Source organism: Mytilus galloprovincialis, chromosome 7 (genome assembly GCF_965363235.1).
Source record: "Mytilus galloprovincialis chromosome 7, xbMytGall1.hap1.1, whole genome shotgun sequence".
NCBI classification, from domain to species: Eukaryota; Metazoa; Mollusca; class Bivalvia; order Mytilida; family Mytilidae; genus Mytilus; species Mytilus galloprovincialis.
This window is the reverse complement of record NC_134844.1, coordinates 89804135-89825158: the sequence shown is the minus strand read 5'-3', so window position 1 is coordinate 89825158 and position 21024 is coordinate 89804135. Positions and strand designations below refer to the sequence as shown.

At 34.4% G+C, this 21024-nt stretch overlaps 1 protein-coding gene and 1 long non-coding RNA gene across 2 annotated transcripts in view; both read left to right on the top strand.

Annotated features, from left to right (window-relative positions):
- The window catches only part of LOC143083954 (uncharacterized), a 33727-nt gene extending 33595 nt beyond the window's left edge, over positions 1-132 (top strand). Inside the window, exon 4 of the long non-coding RNA XR_012980954.1 lies at positions 47-132. This is a non-coding gene — a long non-coding RNA (uncharacterized LOC143083954). The remainder of the gene's footprint in view (positions 1-46) is intronic.
- Positions 1-21024, top strand: part of LOC143083960 (uncharacterized) — a 292090-nt gene that overhangs the window by 206764 nt on the left and 64302 nt on the right. The window lies entirely within an intron of this gene.

The window sequence follows — 21024 nt, the reverse complement described above, 5'->3', positions numbered from 1 at the left end:
TTTGTATGTTCTAGAGGAAAATGTTAAAACTTTGTTTTACTTACAGAAACTTCTTACAGCTGCAGAGGAGGGGAATATAAAAGAGGTAGAAATATGTGTAAAGAATGGAGCTAGTTTGGAATGTAGAGATGACATTGTAAGTGAAGTAAAATGTATTTATTATATATAGTACACACAATATGAATCAGTTAAACATTGCTCTTGTTAGTGTTCAGTGATTCAATGTTAATTTCTGATTATTGCAAATAGTCTTCAAAATATTAAGAAACATGATTACACATCCCAAATGTTTATAGAACTCTTGTATTCCACAAAAACAGTGCAAAACAATATTTCACAACACCAATATAGTCAACTCCAGTATTCAACACAAACAGTGAGAAACATCAGTACGCAACATTAATGTATACAACTCCTATATTCAACACCTATACCCAAGTAAAACAGCGAAAAAACACATTAAGTACAGGAAGTAGAAAGAGAATGCCATGGCCAGACGAAAAGACAAATAACAGCTACAAACATACTAACTTGAAATACTTCATTACACTGATGAATACCACTCCAGTTTGTATGTCAAAGGGTTGCTGTCTGATACTTCCTAACTGCATGAACTGTATACAACTGACATATTGTGATTTACTTCATTACACTGATGAATACCACTCTAGTTTGTATGTCAAAGGGTTGCAGTCTGATAATTTGTAAGCGTATACAATTGAAATATTGTGATTTACTTCATTACACTGACGAATACCACTCCAGTTTATGTCAAAGGGTTGCTGTCTAATAATTTGTGAGCATACACAACTGAAACATTGTGATTTATTCATTTCACTGATGAATACCACTCTAGTTTGTATGTCAAAGGGTTGCTGTCTAAAACCTCTTAACTGCATACAACTGAAATATTGTGATTTATTTTATTATACTTTAAGACACTTAACATACACTTTCATGGTATTCTATTAAAAAATTCCTTTGGTTTTACATACCTCTTGCATCATCATGACACAAGATATGACACAGGATCATACAACAATCATTTACCAATTCTGTATTAAACATAACATGTAGCACCTGATCATACAACATTCACTACCACTCCTGTACTGAACATGACATGTGACACCTGATCATACAACATTCATTTACCACTCCTCTACTGAACATGACATGTGACACCTGATCATACAACATTTGTTACCACTCCTATACTGAACATGACATGTGACACCACATCATACAACATTCATTAACCACTCCTGTACTGAACATGACATGAGACACCTGATCATACAATATTCATTACCACTCCTGTACTGAACATGACATGTGACACCTGATCATACAACATTCAATTAACACTCCTCTACTGAACATGATATGAGACACCTGATCATACAACATTGATTTACCACTCCTGTACTGAACATGACATGAGACACCTGATCATACAACATTTGTTACCACTCCTCTACTGAACATGACATGTGACACCTGATCAAACAACATTAATTAACCACTCCTGTACTGAACATGACATGAGACACCTGATCATACAATATTTGTTACCACTCCTCTACTGAACATGACATGTGACACCTGATCATACAACATTCAATTAACACTCCTGTACTGAACATGACATGCAACACCTGATCATACAACATTCGTTACCAGTCCTGTACAGAGCATGATATGTGACACTTGATCATACAACATTCATCCACCACTCCTCTACTGAACATGACATGTGAAACCACATCGTACAAAATTCATTTACTTCTTCTGTACTGAACATGACATGTGACACCTGATCATACAACATTCATTGACCACTCCTGTACTAAACATGACATGCGACACCTGATCATACAACATTCGTTACCACTCCTGTACTGAACATGACATGTGACACCACACCATACAACATTCATTAACCACTCCTGTACTGAACATGACATGTGACACCTGATCATACACCATTCATTCACCACTCCTGTCCTACACATGACATGAGACACCTGATCATACAACATTCATCCACCACTCCTGTACTGAACATGACATGAGACACCTGATCATACAACATTCATCCACCACTCCTGTACTGAACATGACATGAGACACCTGATCATACAATATTTGTTACCACTCCTCTACTGAACATGACATGTGACACCTGATCATACAACATTCATTAACCACTCCTCTACTGAACATGACACATGACATCTGATCATACAACATTCATTAACCACTCCTGTACTGAACATGACATGTGATACCTGATCATACAACATTCATTCACCACTCCTGTCCTACACATGACATGAGACACCTGATCATACAACATTCATCCACCACTCCTGCACTGAACATGACATGTGACACCACATCATACAACATTCATTAACCACTCCTGTACTGAACATGACATGTGACACCTGATCATACACCATTCATTCACCACTCCTGTCCTACACATGACATGAGACACCTGATCATACAACATTCATCCACCACTCCTGCACTGAACATGACATGTGACACCACATCATACAACATTCATTAACCACTCCTGTACTGAACATGACATGTGACACCTGATCATACAATATTCATTTACCACTCCTATACTGAACACGACATGCGACACCTGATCATACAACATTCATCCACCACTACTGTACTGAACATGACATGTGACACCTGATCATACAACATTCATCCATCACTCCTATACTGAACATGATATGTGACACCTTATCATACAACATTCATTTACCATTTCTGTACTGAGCATGACATGTGACACCTGATCATACATCATTCATTCATTACTCCTGTAATGAACATGACATGTGACACCTGATCATACGACATTCATCCACCACTCCTCTACTGAACATGACATGTGACACAACATTGTACAACATTCATTTACCACTCCTGTACTGAACATGACATGCATATGTGTAACCTGATCATACAACATTCATTCACCACTCCTGTACTGAACATGAATTATGACATCTGATCATACAGCATTCAGTTACCAGTCCTGTACTGAACATGACATGTGACACCTGATCATACAACATTCATTCACCAGTCTGGTACTGAACATGACATGTGAAACCTGATGATACAACATTCATTTACCACTTTTGTACTGAACATGACATGTGATACCTTATCATACAACATTCATTCACCACTCCTGTACTGAACATGACATGTTAGACATGAGCATACAACATATATTTACCACTTCTATACTAAACATAACATGGGTAACCTGGTAATATGTGACATAGTAATCACATACTTACACCAACATGTGAAATTACAAAATCACTCTTATACTCAACACCAACCTGACATAGCAATAACACTCTTATACTAAACTCCAACATGTGACATATCAATGACACTTTTATACTCAACACCAACATGTGACATAACCATGACATGCTTATCCTCAGCACCAACATCTGCATAGCATTGACATTGTTTTACTAAACATCATCATTTGACCTAGCCATGACACTATTTTCCCTAACACCAACATTTGACATATCACTAACACTCTTATACTCAACACCAACATGTGACATATCACTAACACTCTTATACTCAACACCAACATGTGACATATCACTAACACTCTTATACTCAACAACAACATGTGACATATCACTGACACTCTTATACTTAACACTAATATGTGACTTAGCAATGACACTCTCTTACTCAGCACCAACATGTGACATATCACTGACACTCTTATACTCAACACTAATATGTGACTTAGCAATAACACTCTTATTCTCAACACTAACATGTGACATATCACTGACACTCTTATACTTAACACTAATATGTGACATAGCAATAACACTCTTTTAATCAGCACCAACATGTGACATATCACTGACACTCTTATACTCAACACTAACATGTGACTTAGGAATGACACTCTTTTACTCAGCACCAACATGTGACATATCACTGACACTCTTATACTCAACACTAATATGTGACTTAGCAATGACACTCTTTTGCTCAGCACCAACATGTGACATATCACTGACACTTATACTCAACACTAATATGTGACCTAGCAATGACACTCTTTGACTCAGCACCAACATGTGACATATCACTGACACTCTTATACTCAACACTAATATGTGACTTAGCAATGACACTCTTTTACTCAGCACCAACATGTGACATATCACTGACACTTATACTCAACACTAATATGTGACTTAGCAATAACACTCTTATTCTCAACACTAACATGTGACATATCACTGACACTCTTATACTTAACACTAATATGTGACATAGCAATAACACTCTTTTAATCAGCACCAACATGTGACATATCACTGACACACTTATACTCAACACTAACATGTGACTTAGGAATGACACTCTTTTACTCAGCACCAACATGTGACATATCACTGACACTCTTATACTCAACACTAATATGTGACTTAGCAATGACACTCTTTTGCTCAGCACCAACATGTGACATATCACTGACACTTATACTCAACACTAATATGTGACCTAGCAATGACACTCTTTGACTCAGCACCAACATGTGACATATCACTGACACTCTTATACTCAACACTAATATGTGACTTAGCAATGACACTCTTTTACTCAGCACCAACATGTGACATATCACTGACACTTATACTCAACACTAATATGTGACTTAGCAATGACACTCTTCGACTCAGCACCAACATGTGACATATCACTGACACTCTTATACTCAACACTAACATGTGACTTAGCAATGACACTCTTTTACTCAGCACCAACATGTGACATATCACTGACACTTATACTCAACACTAATATGTGACTTAGCAATGACACTCTTTGACTCAGCACCAACATGTGACATATCAATGACACTCTTATACTTAACACTAATATGTGACTTAGCAATGACACTCTTTTACTCAGCACCAACATGTGACATATCACTGACACTCTTATACTCAACACTAGTATGTGACTTAGCAATAACACTCTTTTACTCAGCACTAACATGTGACATATCACTGACACTCTTATACTCAACACTAATATGTGACTTAGCAATGACACTCTTTAACTCAGCACCAACATGTGACATATCACTGACACTCTTATACTCAACACTAATATGTGACTTAGCAATAACACTCTTATTCTCAACACTAACATGTGACATATCACTGACACTCTTATACTCAACACTAGTATGTGACTTAGCAATTACACTCTTTTACTCAGCACCAACATGTGACATATCACTGACACTCTTATACTCAACGCTAATATGTGACATAGCAATAACACTCTTATACTCAGCACCAACATGTGACATATCACTGACACTCTTATACTCAACACTAGTATGTGACTTAGCAATTACACTCTTTTACTCAGCACCAACATGTGACATATCACTGACACTCTTATACTCAACACTAGTATGTGACTTAGCAATTACACTCTTTTACTCAGCACCAACATTTGACATATCACTGACACTCTTATACTCAACACTAGTATGTGACTTAGCAATTACACTCTTTTACTCAGCACCAACATGTGACATATCACTGACACTCTTATACTCAACACTAGTATGTGACTTAGCAATAACACTCTTATTCTCAACACTAACATGTGACATATCACTGACACTCTTATACTCAACACTAATATGTGACTTAGCAATGACACTCTTTTACTCAGCACCAACATGTGACATATCACTGACACTTATACTCAACACTAATATGTGACTTAACAATGACACTCTTTGACTCAGCACCAACATGTGACATATCAATGACACTCTTAAACTCAACACCAATATGTGACATATCACTGACACTCTTATAAACAACTCCAACTAGTGACATAGATAGGCAACGCTAACAAAAAGTAAAAACATGGCTTATTGAAGTTCTTCACTTATACTCAACACAACAAATACACCATCAATATTACCCTTATATACAACAGCACATATGATATGAAGGAACTATTATACACCACACAAACATTTTACATGGAAATACCACAGAATTCTTTTCAAGCTTTGATCATTATTCTGAATTAACACAAAATACTGTTAATCAGACAGGTTTAATGGACAACAAAAATTTGTTAGAATTATATAAAGTGGGGCCTCATATTTGCTGTCTCATTAATCTGAATCAGAAAATATAATTTGTTTTTATTTTTCTTGAAATAATTTATTTTTAACTTTGTTAATCAGACAGATTTAATAAAAAAAAAAACTTGACAGAATTATATAAAGTGGGGTCTCATTTTATTCGTAACACAAAACTGAATCAGATAGTAAAGGTTTTATTTTGTTTCCTGACGAAAAATTATTCTGTAAACATCTGATTTTAATGAGAAGTTGAAGAGAACAAGTTGTGTTAACATCTTTAGTCAGATAATGTTAATTCTACAGATCTAATGTAAAACATCTTTTTAAAATAACAAATACTTGACAGAATTATATAAAGTGGGGTCTTATTTTTCTTGTATTTTCGTACTGAATCAGAAAATATAACTTGTTTTTATGTTTCTTGAAAAAAGTTTATTTTTTAACTTTGATCATTCTACCGAATCATTGTTAATCAGACAGATCTAATGAACAACAAATATTTGTAAGAATTATATAAAGTGGGGTCTCATTTTTCTCGTCTTTTCATACTGAATCAAAAAATATAACTCGTTTCAATGTTTCTTGAAAAATAGTTTTTTTTTTTTTAACCTGACATTTTTGATGGAAGTTCTGACATCTCACAATAAAACATGTTGTTTATTTGTTGTTTATGTAGAATATAAATACAAGTGTGACTGGTCATTTTATTCAGTTTTGACCACTGATTCATGTGATATATATTTTGTTGATATTTATTACACAACATTGTCCAGTTTATGACACAAGTTTTGATGTCTGTTATATGTTGATATTACAGTTTGGAATGACACCATTAATGTTGGCGGCTGAGGGAGGACACCTGGAGGTAGTGATGTACCTAGTCAGTCAGGGCAGTCAGTTAGAGGCCACAGACACCTTGGTAATGTTAGATATAATCACCTTACTCTGAGAAAACACAACTTTATACAGAATCTACACAAAATCATGTTGTTAATCAGACAGATTTAATGGACAACAAATATTTGTTAGAATTATATAAAGTTGGGCCTCATTTTATTCGTAACACAGAACTGAATCAGATAGTAAAAGTTTTATTTTGTTTCCTGACGAAAAATTATTTTGTAAACATCTGATTTAAATGAGAAGTTGATGAGAACAAGTTGTGTTAACATCTTTAGTCAGATAATGTTAATTCTACAGATCTAATGTAAAACATCTTTTAAAAATAACAAATACTTAACAGAATTATATAAAGTGGGGTCTTATTTTTCTTGTCTCTTCGCACTGAATTAGAAAATATAACTCATTTTTATGTTTGTTGAAAAAAGTTTTTTTTTATCTGACAGTTCTGATGGAAGTTCTGACATCTCACAATAAAACATGTTGTTTATTTGTTGTTTATGTAGAATATAAAGACAAGTGTGACTGGTCATTTTATTCAGTTTTGACCACTGATTCATGTGATATATATTTTGTTTATATTTATTACACAACATTGTCCAGTTTATGACACAAGTTTTGATGTCTGTTATATGTTGATATTACAGTGGGGAAGGACACCATTAATGTTGGCGGCTGGGGGAGGAGACCTGGAGGTAGTGATGTACCTAGTCAGTCAGGGCAGTCAGTTAGAGGCCACAGACACATACGTAATGATAGATATAATCACCTTACTCTGACAAAACACAACTTTATACAGAATCTACACAAAATCATGTTGTTAATCAGACAGGTTTAATGGACAACAAATATTTGTTAGAAATATATAAAGTGGGGTCTCATTTTATTTGTAACACAGAACTGAATCAGATAGTAAAGGTTTTATTTTGTTTCCTGACGAAAAATTATTTTATTAACATTTGATTTTAATGAGAAGTTGATGAGAACAAGTTGTGAAAACATCTTTAGTCAGATAATGTTAATTCTACAGATCTAATGTAAAACATCTTTTAAAAATAACAAATACTTGACAGAATTATATAAAGTGGGGTCTTATTTTTCTTGTCTCTTCGTACTGAATCAGAAAATATAACTTGTTTTAATGTTTCTTGAAAAAAGTTTTTTTTTAACTTTGATCATTCAACTTAATCATTGTTAATCAGACAGATTTAATGGACAACAAATATTTCTAAGAATTATATAAAGTTGGGTCTCATTTTAATTGTCTTGTCCAGCTGAGTCCATTGATATAAATATTGTTTATGCTTCTTGAAAAAAAAATATTTTTTAACCTGACAGTTCTGATGGAAGTTCTGACATCTCACAATAAAACATGTTGTTTATTTGTTGTTTATGTAGAATACAAATACAAGTGTGACTGGTCATTTTATTCAGTTTTGACCACTGATTCATGTGATATATATTTTGTTTATATTTATTACACAACATTGTCCAGTTTATGACACAAGTTTTGATGTCTGTTATATGTTGATATTACAGTATGGAGGACTGACACCATTAATGTGGGCGGCTGCGAGAGGAGACCTGGAGGTAGTGATGTACCTCGCCAGTCACGGCAGTCAGTTAGAGACCACATCCAAGGTAATGATAGATATAATCACCTTACTCTGACCAAAAACCACTTTATACAGAATCTACACAAAATCATGTTGTTAATCAGACAGATTTAATGGACAACAAATATTTGTTAGAATTATATAAAGTGGGGTCTCATTTTATTCGTAACACAAAACTGAATCAGATAGTAAAGGTTTTATTTTGTTTCCTGACGAAAAATTAGTTTGTAAACATTTGATTTTAATGAGAAGTTGATGAGAACAAGTTGTGTTAACATCTTTAGTCAGATAATGTTAATTTTACAGATCTAATGTAAAACATCTTTTAAAAATAACAAATACTTGACAGAATTATATAAAGTGGGGTCTTATTTTTCTTGTCTCCTCGTACTGAATCAGAAAATATAACTCGTTTTTATGTTTCTTGAAAAAAAAATTTTTTTTTTCACTTTGATCATTCTACTGAATCTTTGTTAATCAGACGGGTTTAATGGAGACCTAATATTTGAGAGAATTATATAAAGTGGGGTCTTATTTTTCTTGTCTCTTCGTACTGAATCAGAAAATATAACTTGTTTCAATGTTTCTTGAATTTTTTTTTTTTTTCAACTTTGATTATTCTACAGAATCAACATAAAATCATGTTGTTAATCAGACATGTTAAATGGACAACAAATACTTGTTAGACTTATATTAAATAGGGTTTAAAAATATAAGTCTAACAAGTATTTTTTGTTCATTTAACATGTTTTGACCACTGATTCATGTGATATATATTTTGTTTATATTTATTACACAACATTGTCCAGTTTATGACACAAGTTTTGATGTCTGTTATATGTTGATATTACAGGATGGAAGGACACCATTAATGTGGGCGGCTTGGGAAGGACACCTGGAGGTAGTGACGTACCTCATCAGTCAGGGCAGTCAGTTAGAGGCCACATCCACCAGGGTAATGATAGATATAATGACCTTACTTTGACCAAACACAACTTTATACAGAATCTACACAAAATCATGTTGTTAATCAGACAGGTTTAATGGACAACAAATATTTGGTCTCCATTAAACCCGTCTGATTAACAAAGATTCAGTAGAATGATCAAAGTGAAAAAAAAAAACTTTAAATCACCAATCAACACAGACAAACAATCAAAGTATTTAACATGGTGTAGTCACTTGATTTACACACATTAATCAGACCAACCAACAGACCACACTTAAAATCACCAATCAACACGGACAAATAATCAAAGTATCTAACATGGTGTAGTCACTTGATTTACAAACATTAATCAGACCAACCAACAGACCACACTTAAAATCACCAATCAACACGGACAAATAATCAATGTATTTAACATGGTGTAGTCACTTGATTTACAAACATTAATCAAACCAACCCATAAACCACACTTTAAATCACCAATCAACACAGACAAATAATCAAAGTATTTAACATGGTGTAGTCACTAGAATTACAAACATTAATCATACCAACCCACAGACCACACTTTAAATCACCAATCAACACAGACAAATAATCAAAGTATTTAACATGGTGTAGTCACTAGAATTACAAACATTAATCATACCAACCCACAGACCACACTTTAAATCACCAATCAACACAGGCAAATAATCAAAGTATTTAACATGGTGTAGTCACTTGATTTACACACATTAATCAAACCAACCCACAGACCCCACTTTAAATCACCAATCAAATCTTAACACACGGACAAATAATCAAAGTACAACATGTATTTAACATGGGGTAGTCACTAGTATTACAAACATTAATCAGACCAACCCACAGCCCACACTTTAAATCACTAATCAAATCTTAACACATGGACAAATAATCAAAGTATTTAACATGGTGTAGTCACTTGATTTACAAACATTAATCAAACAAACCCACAGACCACAGTTTAAATCACCAATCAAATCTTACCACACAGATAAATAATCAAAGTATTTAACATGGTGTAGTCACTTGATTTACAAACATTAATCAAACAAACCCACTGACCACTCTTTAAATCACCAATCAAATCTTAACACATGGACAAATAATCAAAGTATTTAACATGGTGTAGTCATTTGGTTTACAAACATTAATCAAACAAACCCACAGACCACACTTTAAATCACCAATCAAATCTTAACACATGGACAAATAATCAAAGTATTTAACATGGTGTAGTCACTTGATGTACAAACATTAATCAGACCAACCCACAGACCACACTTTAAATCACCAATCAAATCTTAACACTTGGACAAATAATCAAAGTATTTAACATGGTGTAGTCACTTGATTTACAAACATTAATCAAACCAACCCACAGACCACACTTTAAATCACCAATCAAATCTTAACACACAGACAAATAATCAAAGTATTTAACATGGTTTAGTCACTTGATTTACAAACATTAATCAGACCAACCCACAAACCACACTTTAAATCACCAATCAACACATACAAATAATCAAAGTATTTAACATGGTGTAGTCACTTGATTTACACACATTAATCAGACCAACCAACAGACCACACTTTAAATCACCAATCAATACAGACAAATAATCAAAGTATTTAACATGGTGTAGTCACTTGATTAATAAACATTAATCAAACCAACCCACAAACCACACTTTAAATCACCAATGAAATCTTAACACACGGACAAATAATCAAAGTATTTAACATGGTTTAGTCACTTGATTTACAAACATTAATCAGACCAACCCACAAACCACACTTTAAATCACCAATCAACACAGACAAATAATCAAAGTATTTAACATGGTGTAGTCACTTGATTTACACACATTAATCAGACCAACCAACAGACCACACTTAAAATCACCAATCAACACAGACAAATAATTAAAGTATTTAACATAATGTAGTCACTTGATTTACAAACATTAATCAAACCAACCAACAGACCACACTTAAAATCACCAATCAACACAGACAAATAATCAAAGTATTTAACATGGTGTAGTCACTAGAATTACAAACATTAATCATACCAACCCACAGACCACACTTTAAATCACCAATCAACACAGACAAATAATCAAAGTATTTAACATGGTGTAGTCACTTGATTAATAAACATTAATCAAACCAACCCACAGACCACACTTTAAATCACCAATCAACACAGACAAATAATCAAAGTATTTAACATGGTGCAGTCACTTGATTAACAAACATTAATCATACCAACCCACAGACCACACTTTAAATCACCAATAAACACGGACAAATAATCAAAGTATTTAACATGGTGCAGTCACTAGATTTACAAACATTAATCATACAAACCCACAGACCACACTTTAAATCACCAATCAACACAGACAAACAATCAAAGTATTTAACATGGTGTAGTCACTAGATTTACAAACATTAATCATACCAACCAACAGACCACACTTTAAATCACCAATCAACACAGACAAATAATCAAAGTATTTAACATTGTACAGTCACTTGATTTACAAACATTAAGCAGACCAACCAACAGACCACACTTTAAATCACCAATCAAATCTTCACACACGGACAAATAATCAAAGTACAACATGTATTTAACATGGGGTAGTCACTAGTATTACAAACATTAATCAGACCAACCCACAGCCCACACTTTAAATCACTAATCAAATCTTAACACATGGACAAATAATCAAAGTATTTAACATGGTGTAGTCACTTGATTTACAAACATTAATCAAACAAACCCACAGACCACTCTTTAAATCACCAATCAAATCTTAACACATGGACAAATATTCAAAGTATTTAACATGGTGTAGTCATTTGGTTTACAAACATTAATCAGACCAACCCACAGACCACACTTTAAAATCACCAATCAAATCTTAACACTTGGACAAATAATCAAAGTATTTAACATGGTGTAGTCACTTGATTTACAAACATTAATCAAACCAACCCACAGACCACACTTTAAATTACCAATCAAATCTTAACACACAGACAAATAATCAAAGTATTTAACATGGTACAGTCACTTGATTTACAAACATTAATCATACCAACCCACATACCACACTTTAAATTACCAATCAACACAGACACATAATCAAAGTATTCAACATGGTACAGTCACTAGAATTACAAACATTAATCAAACCAACCGACAGACCACACTTTAAATCACCAATCAACACAGACAAATTATCAAAGTATTTAACATGGTGTAGTCACTAGAATTACAAACATTAATCATACCAACCAACAGACCACACTTTAAATAACCAATCAACACAGACAAATAATCAAAGTATTTAACATGGTGTAGTCACTTGATTTACAAACATTAATCAAACCAACCAACAGACCACACTTTAAATCACCAATCAACACAGACACATAATCAAAGTATTCAACATGGTACAGTCACTAGAATTACAAACATTAATCAAACCAACCAACAGACCACACTTTAAATAACCAATCAACACAGACAAATAATCAAAGTATTTAACATGGTGTAGTCACTTGATTTACAAACATTAATCAAACCAACCAACAGACCACACTTTAAATAACCAATCAACACAGACAAATAATCAAAGTATTTAACATGGTTTAGTCACTTGATTTACAAACATTAATCAAACCAACCAACAGACCACACTTTAAATCACCAATCAACACAGACAAATAATCAAAGTATTTAACATGGTGTAGTCACTTCATTTACAAACATTAATCAGACCAACCAACAGACCACACTTTAAATCACCAATCAACACAGACAAATAACCAAAGTATTTAACATGGTGTAGTCACTTGAATTACAAACATTTATCAAACCAACCAACAGACCACACTTTAAATAACCAATCAACACAGACAAATAATCTAAGTATTTAACATGGTGTAGTCACTTGATTTACAAACATTAATCAAACAAACCCACAGACCACACTTTAAATCACCAATCAAATCTTAACACATGGACAAATAATCAAAGTATTTTACATGGTGTAGTCACTTGATTTACAAACATTAATCAAACCAACCAACAGACCACACTTTAAATCACCAATCAACACAGACACATAATCAAAGTATTCAACATGGTACAGTCACTAGAATTACAAACATTAATCAAACCAACCAACAGACCACACTTTAAATCACCAATCAACACAGACAAATAATCAAAGTATTTAACATGGTGTAGTCACTTGAATTACAAACATTTATCAAACCAACCAACAGACCACACTTTAAATCACCAATCAACACAGACAAATAATCAAAGTATTTAACATGGTGTAGTCACTTGAATTACAAACATTAATCAAACCAACCCACAGACCACACTTTAAATCACCAATCATATCTTAACACACGGACAAACAATCAAAGTATTTAACATGGTGTAGTCACTTGATTTACAAACATTAATCAAACCAACCCACAGACCACACTTTAAATCACCAATCAACACGAACAAATAATCAAAGTATTTAACATGGTGTAGTCACTTGATTTACAAACATTAATCAAACCAACCCACAGACCACACTTTAAATCACCAATCAACACGGACAAATATTCAAAATATTTAACATGGTTCAGTCACTTGATTTACAAACATTAATCAGACCAACCCACAGACCACACTTCAAATCACCAATCAACACAGACAAATAATCAAAGTATTTTACATGGTGTAGTCACTTGATTTACAAACATTAATCAGACCAACTGACAGACCACACTTTAAATCACCAATCAAATCTTACCACACGGACAAATAATCAAAGTATTTAAGATGGTGTAGTCACTTGATTTACAAACATTAATCATACCAACCCACAGAGCACACTTTAAATCACCAATCAACACAGACAAATAATCAAAGTATTTAACATGGTGTAGTCACTTGATTTACAAACATTAATCAGACCAACCCACAGACCACACTTTAAATCACCAATCAACACGGACAAATAATCAAAGTATTTAACATAGTGTAGTCACTTGATTTACAAACATTAATCAGACCAACCCACAGACCACACTTTAAATCACCAATCAACACGGACAAATAATCAAAGTAATTAATATGGTTCAGTCACTTGATTTACAAACATTAATCAGACCAACCCACAGACCACACTTTAAATCACCAATCAACACGGACAAATAATCAAAGTAATTAACATGGTTTATTTCATATCGGTTGAGAATAAGATTCTCTTATTGGATAAAAAGGGGTCACATGACATTCATTATTCTTCAGTAATAAATTCCATCGGTCATTAACAGAACAAAACGGACCAGAAAACCGGTCGTTAACAAACTTTTACATGATAATGACCGGTGGGGCCAAAAATAAAATATTGTTTGTTTCCTCTCACATGACCGACCCGGTAAAATCAACGCGACCCGAAAATTTTTATTGGCCATTCTTGTCCACTATTTTTTTTGTTGCTATGTTGGTTATTAGTGATATCTTTCGGATGCTGTAGTCGTTGGGTTTTTGTGATACCTTTCCGATGCTGTAGTCAATGAGCGTTTTAAATCAATGTATTTTTACATTGAAGCGTCTACATGATTCGGAATCAAGGAAAACAAACAAAATGCTTTCCACACAATTTGTTTGTGTGCAAGGGTGATCTTTTTTTGAAAATAAAACAAAAACGGAAGCATCTTTCAACCCGCTGAGTGCATCTTGATTTGCTTTGTGTCTAACCTTTGTTCCTGTTTAAAGGATAAAATCTTAAAGACTTTGAGTAAAAATGGTCTGACTCGTGCTTTAAAATCTATCTACTTTGTCTTTGAACAGGTTGGGCACAAGTCAGGAAATGATTTGTATGTTTTTTTGAGTTCTAGAAGAAACAAGGCTTCACTTTATATTCATGTTTTGTATTTCCTAAGTATTTACGAATTCTAATGACTGAACATAAGTGAATTATGTTCACTTCTATTGAAAATTTTTATTCATTGAATTTTAATTCCCAAGTGATTTACATACATGTATCTTTTTGTCATCTCATAATTGATGATCAAGGTATGAATTAGTGAACAAAGGGAATGTTTTGTTGTGAGTTATGCATTAAATTAGACTTGAAATAAGCTTGATTTTCTAACTAAAAAAACACTTGCTATCATTAAGCATTGTTATCACAAGTAGAATGTGCGCTTTTGTAGATTTCATTACATTAAATGAATAGGGAAAAAAAAGAAGGTCCCTGTATACTGTTTTTTTTTAACACCAGAAAACTGTGGTGTACACTGAATTAGAATACAGAGAATACCCCACTTTTCTTGAATTCAGCCTTACCTGTTGAATTTTGTACAAATTCAATATAGAAAACCATATCAAGGAATAAAATAAAATAATTTGCCTACCTACCTACCCATACTCTAACATCCTCAGTCGGGAGAGGGGAAACAAAGATATTTTTAATGTTGGCCTGGGGCGTGGTTTCCGTCTGATAATGACCGTTGGGGTGTGGTTTCTCTGTTAATGACTGGTGGGGTGTGGTTTCTCTGTTTAGAGAGATGTTCCTTTTTTTAAACATGTTCCTATTTTTAATATTATATTTAAGTTGTTGAATTGTTTATCATATGTTTTTGTTAATTACAAAATTAAAGAGAACTTGATTAAGTATTTATATACTGAAAAATTGCACTAAAATGAATGGCATTATTACTACGACTGATCTTCACTCTTTGTCATAGAAATCGTACAACTACACAAGTTCGCTTTAGGCATTTTGAATTTATGAGAATTTTCCAAAACATGGTTTCTCAATGAAATAAACATAATAGTTCTTGAAAAACTGGTCATTATCGTGATACATGGACTGCCCGTAGGACAATGGTATTGACTGCCACAGCGATAATGACCTAGCCTTCGGCTCAGTCATGTTCCTATCTTAGTCAATACCACTGTCCTGTGGGCAGTCCATATATCACGATAATGACAAGTTTTTCAAGAACTATTATATAAGTAGTCACTTGATTTACAAACATTAATCATACCAACCCACAGACCACACTTTAAATCATCAATCAACACCACACTTCATATGATGTCAACACACTGATCACCAATCACATGTTAACACAATGACAACCAATCAAAGTAATTAACATGGTGCAGTCACTTGAATAACAACTATTAACGTGAGTCATAAAACTGATATACCATAATTCAAACAATGTCAACAAAGGGATAACCAATCAAATCATGGCAATACAATGATCACCTACCAATCACTACAAACACACCTTCCACCAATCATACATTACAAACACAGCTTCCACCAATCATAGATTACAAACACACCTTCCACCAATCATACATTACCAACACACCTTCCACCAATCATACATTACAAACACACCTTCCACCAATCATATATTACAAACACACCTTCCACCAATCATACATTACCAACACACCTTCCACCAATCATACACTACAACCAGACCTTCCACCAATAATACACTACAACCAGACCTTCCACCAATCATACACTACCAACACACCTTCCACCAATCATACACTACAAACACACCTTCCACCAATCATACATTACAAACAAACCTCCCACCAATCATACATTACAAATACACCTCCCACCAATCATACATTACAAATACACCTTACACCAATCATACATTACAAATACACCTGCCACCAACCATACATTACAAACACACCTCCCACCAATCATACATTACAAATACACCTTCCACAAGCCATACATTACAAACACATCTTCCACCAATCATACATTACAAACACACCTCCCACCAATCATACATTACAAACACACCTTCCACCAATCATAAACTACCAACACACCTTCCAACAATCATACATTACAAGCACACCTTCCATCAATCATACATTACAAACACACCTTCCACCAATCATACATTACAAACACACCTTCCACCAATCATACATTACAAACACACCGTCCACCAATCATACATTACAAACACACCTCCCACCAATCATACATTGCAAACACACCTCCCACCAATCATACACTACAAATACACCTTCCACCAATCATACATAACAAACACACCTTCCACCAATCATACATTACAAACACGTCTTCCACCAATCATACATTACAAACACATCTTCCAGCAATCATACACTACAAACACACCTCCCACCAATCATACATTACAAAAACACCTCCCACCAATCATACATTACAAATACACCTTCCACCAGCCAAATATTACAAACACATTTTTTACCAATTATACATTACAAACAAACCTCCCACCAATCATACATTACAAACACACCTTCCACCAATCATACATTACAAACAAACCTCCCACCAATCATACATTACAAATACACCTTACACCAATCATACATTACAAATACACCTTCCACCAACCATACATTACAAACACACCCTCCACCAATCATACATTACAAACACACCTCCCACCAATCATACATTACAAATACACCTTCCACAAGCCATACATTACAAACACATCTTCCACCAATCATACATTACAAACACACCTCCCACCAATCATACATTACACACACACCTTCCACCAATCATAAACTACCAACACACCTTCCACCAATCATACATTACAAGCACACCTTCCATCAATCATACATTACAAACACACCTTCCACCAATCATACATTACAAACACACCTCCCACCAATCATACATTACAAACACATCTTCCACCAGTCATACATTACAAACACACCATCAACCAATCATACATTACAAACACACCGTCCACCAATCATACATTACAAACACACCTCCTACCAATCATACATTGCAAACACACCTCCCACCAATCATACATTACAAACACATCTTCCACCAATCATACATTACAAACACACCTTCCACCAATCATACATTACAAACAAACCTCCCACCAATCATACATTACAATCACACCTTCCACCAATCATACATTACAAGCACACCTTCCATCAATCATACATTACAAACACACCTTCCACCAATCATACATTACAAACACACCTCCCACCAATCATACATTACAAACACATCTTCCACCAGTCATACATTACAAACACACCATCAACCAATCATACATTACAAACACACCGTCCACCAATCATACATTACAAACACACCTCCTACCAATCATACATTGCAAACACACCTCCCACCAATCATACATTACAAACACATCTTCCACCAATCATACATTACAAACACACCTTCCACCAATCATACATTACAAACACACCGTCCACCAATCATACATTACAAACACACCTCCCACCAATCATACATTGCAAACACACCTCCCACCAATCATACACTACAAATACACCTTCCACCAATCATACATAACAAACACACCTTCCACCAATCATACATTACAAACATGTCTTCCACCAATCATACATTACAAACACATCTTCCACCAATCATACATTACAAATACACCTTCCAATAATCATACACTACAACCATACCTTCCATCAATCATACATTACAAACACACATTCCACCAATCATACATTACAAATACACCTTACACCAATTATACATTACAAATACACCTTCCACCAACCATACATTACAAACACACCCTCCACCGATCATACATTACAAACACACCTCCCACCAATCATACATTACAAATACACCTTCCACAAGCCATACATTACAAACACACATTCCACCAATCATACATTACAAACACACCTTCCACCAATCATTAACTACCAACACACCTTCCACCAATCATACATTACAAGCACACCTTCCACCAATCATACATTACAAATACACCTTCCACCAGCCAAATATTACAAACACATCTTCCACCAATCATACATTACAAACAAACCTCCCACCAATCATACATTACAAACACACCTTCCACCAATCATACATTACAAACGAACCTCCCACCAATCATACATTACAAATACACCTTACACCAATCATACATTACAAATACACCTTCCACCAACCTAGATTACAAACACACCCTCCACCAATCATACATTACAAACACACCTCCCACCAATCATACATTACAAATACACCTTCCACAAGCCATACATTACAAACACATCTTCCACCAATCATACATTACAAACACACCTCCCACCAATCATACATTACAAACACACCTTCCACCAATCATAAACTACCAACACACCTTCCACCAATCATACATTACAAGCACACCTTCCACCAATCATACATTACAAACACACCTTCCACCAATCATACATTACAAACACACCTTCCACCAATCATACATTACAAACACACCGTCCACCAATCATACATTACAAACACACCTCCCGCCAATCATACATTAAAAACACACCTCCCACCAATCATACACTACAAATACACCTTCCACCAATCATACATAACAAACACACCTTCCACCAATCATACATTACAAACACGTCTTCCACCAATCATACATTACAAACACATCTTCCACCAATCATACATTACAAATACACCTTCCAATAATCATACACTACAACCATACCTTCCACCAATCATACATTACAAACACACCTTCCACCAATCATACATTACAAGCACACCTTCCACTAATCATACATTACAAACACATCTTCCAGCAATCATACACTACAAACACACCTCCCACCAATCATACATTACAAAAACACCTCCCACCAATCATACATTACAAATACACCTTCCACCAGCCAAATATTACAAACACATCTTCCACCAATCATACATTACAAACAAACCTCCCACCAATCATACATTACAAACACACCTTCCACCAATCATACATTACAAACAAACCTCCCACCAATCATACATTACAAATACACCTTACACCAATCATACATTATAAATACACCTTCCACCAACCATACATTACAAACACACCCTCCACCAATCATACATTACAAACACACCTCCCACCAATCATACATTACAAATACACCTTCCACAAGCCATACATTACAAACACATCTTCCACCAATCATACATTACAAACACACCTCCCCCCAATCATACATTACAAATACACCTTCCACCAATCATAAACTACCAACACACCTTCCACCAATCATACATTACAAGCACACCTTCCATCAATCATACATTACAAACACACCTTCCACCAATCATACATTACAAACACACCTTCCACCAATCATACATTACAAACACACCGTCCACCAATCATACATTACAAACACACCTCCCACCAATCATACATTG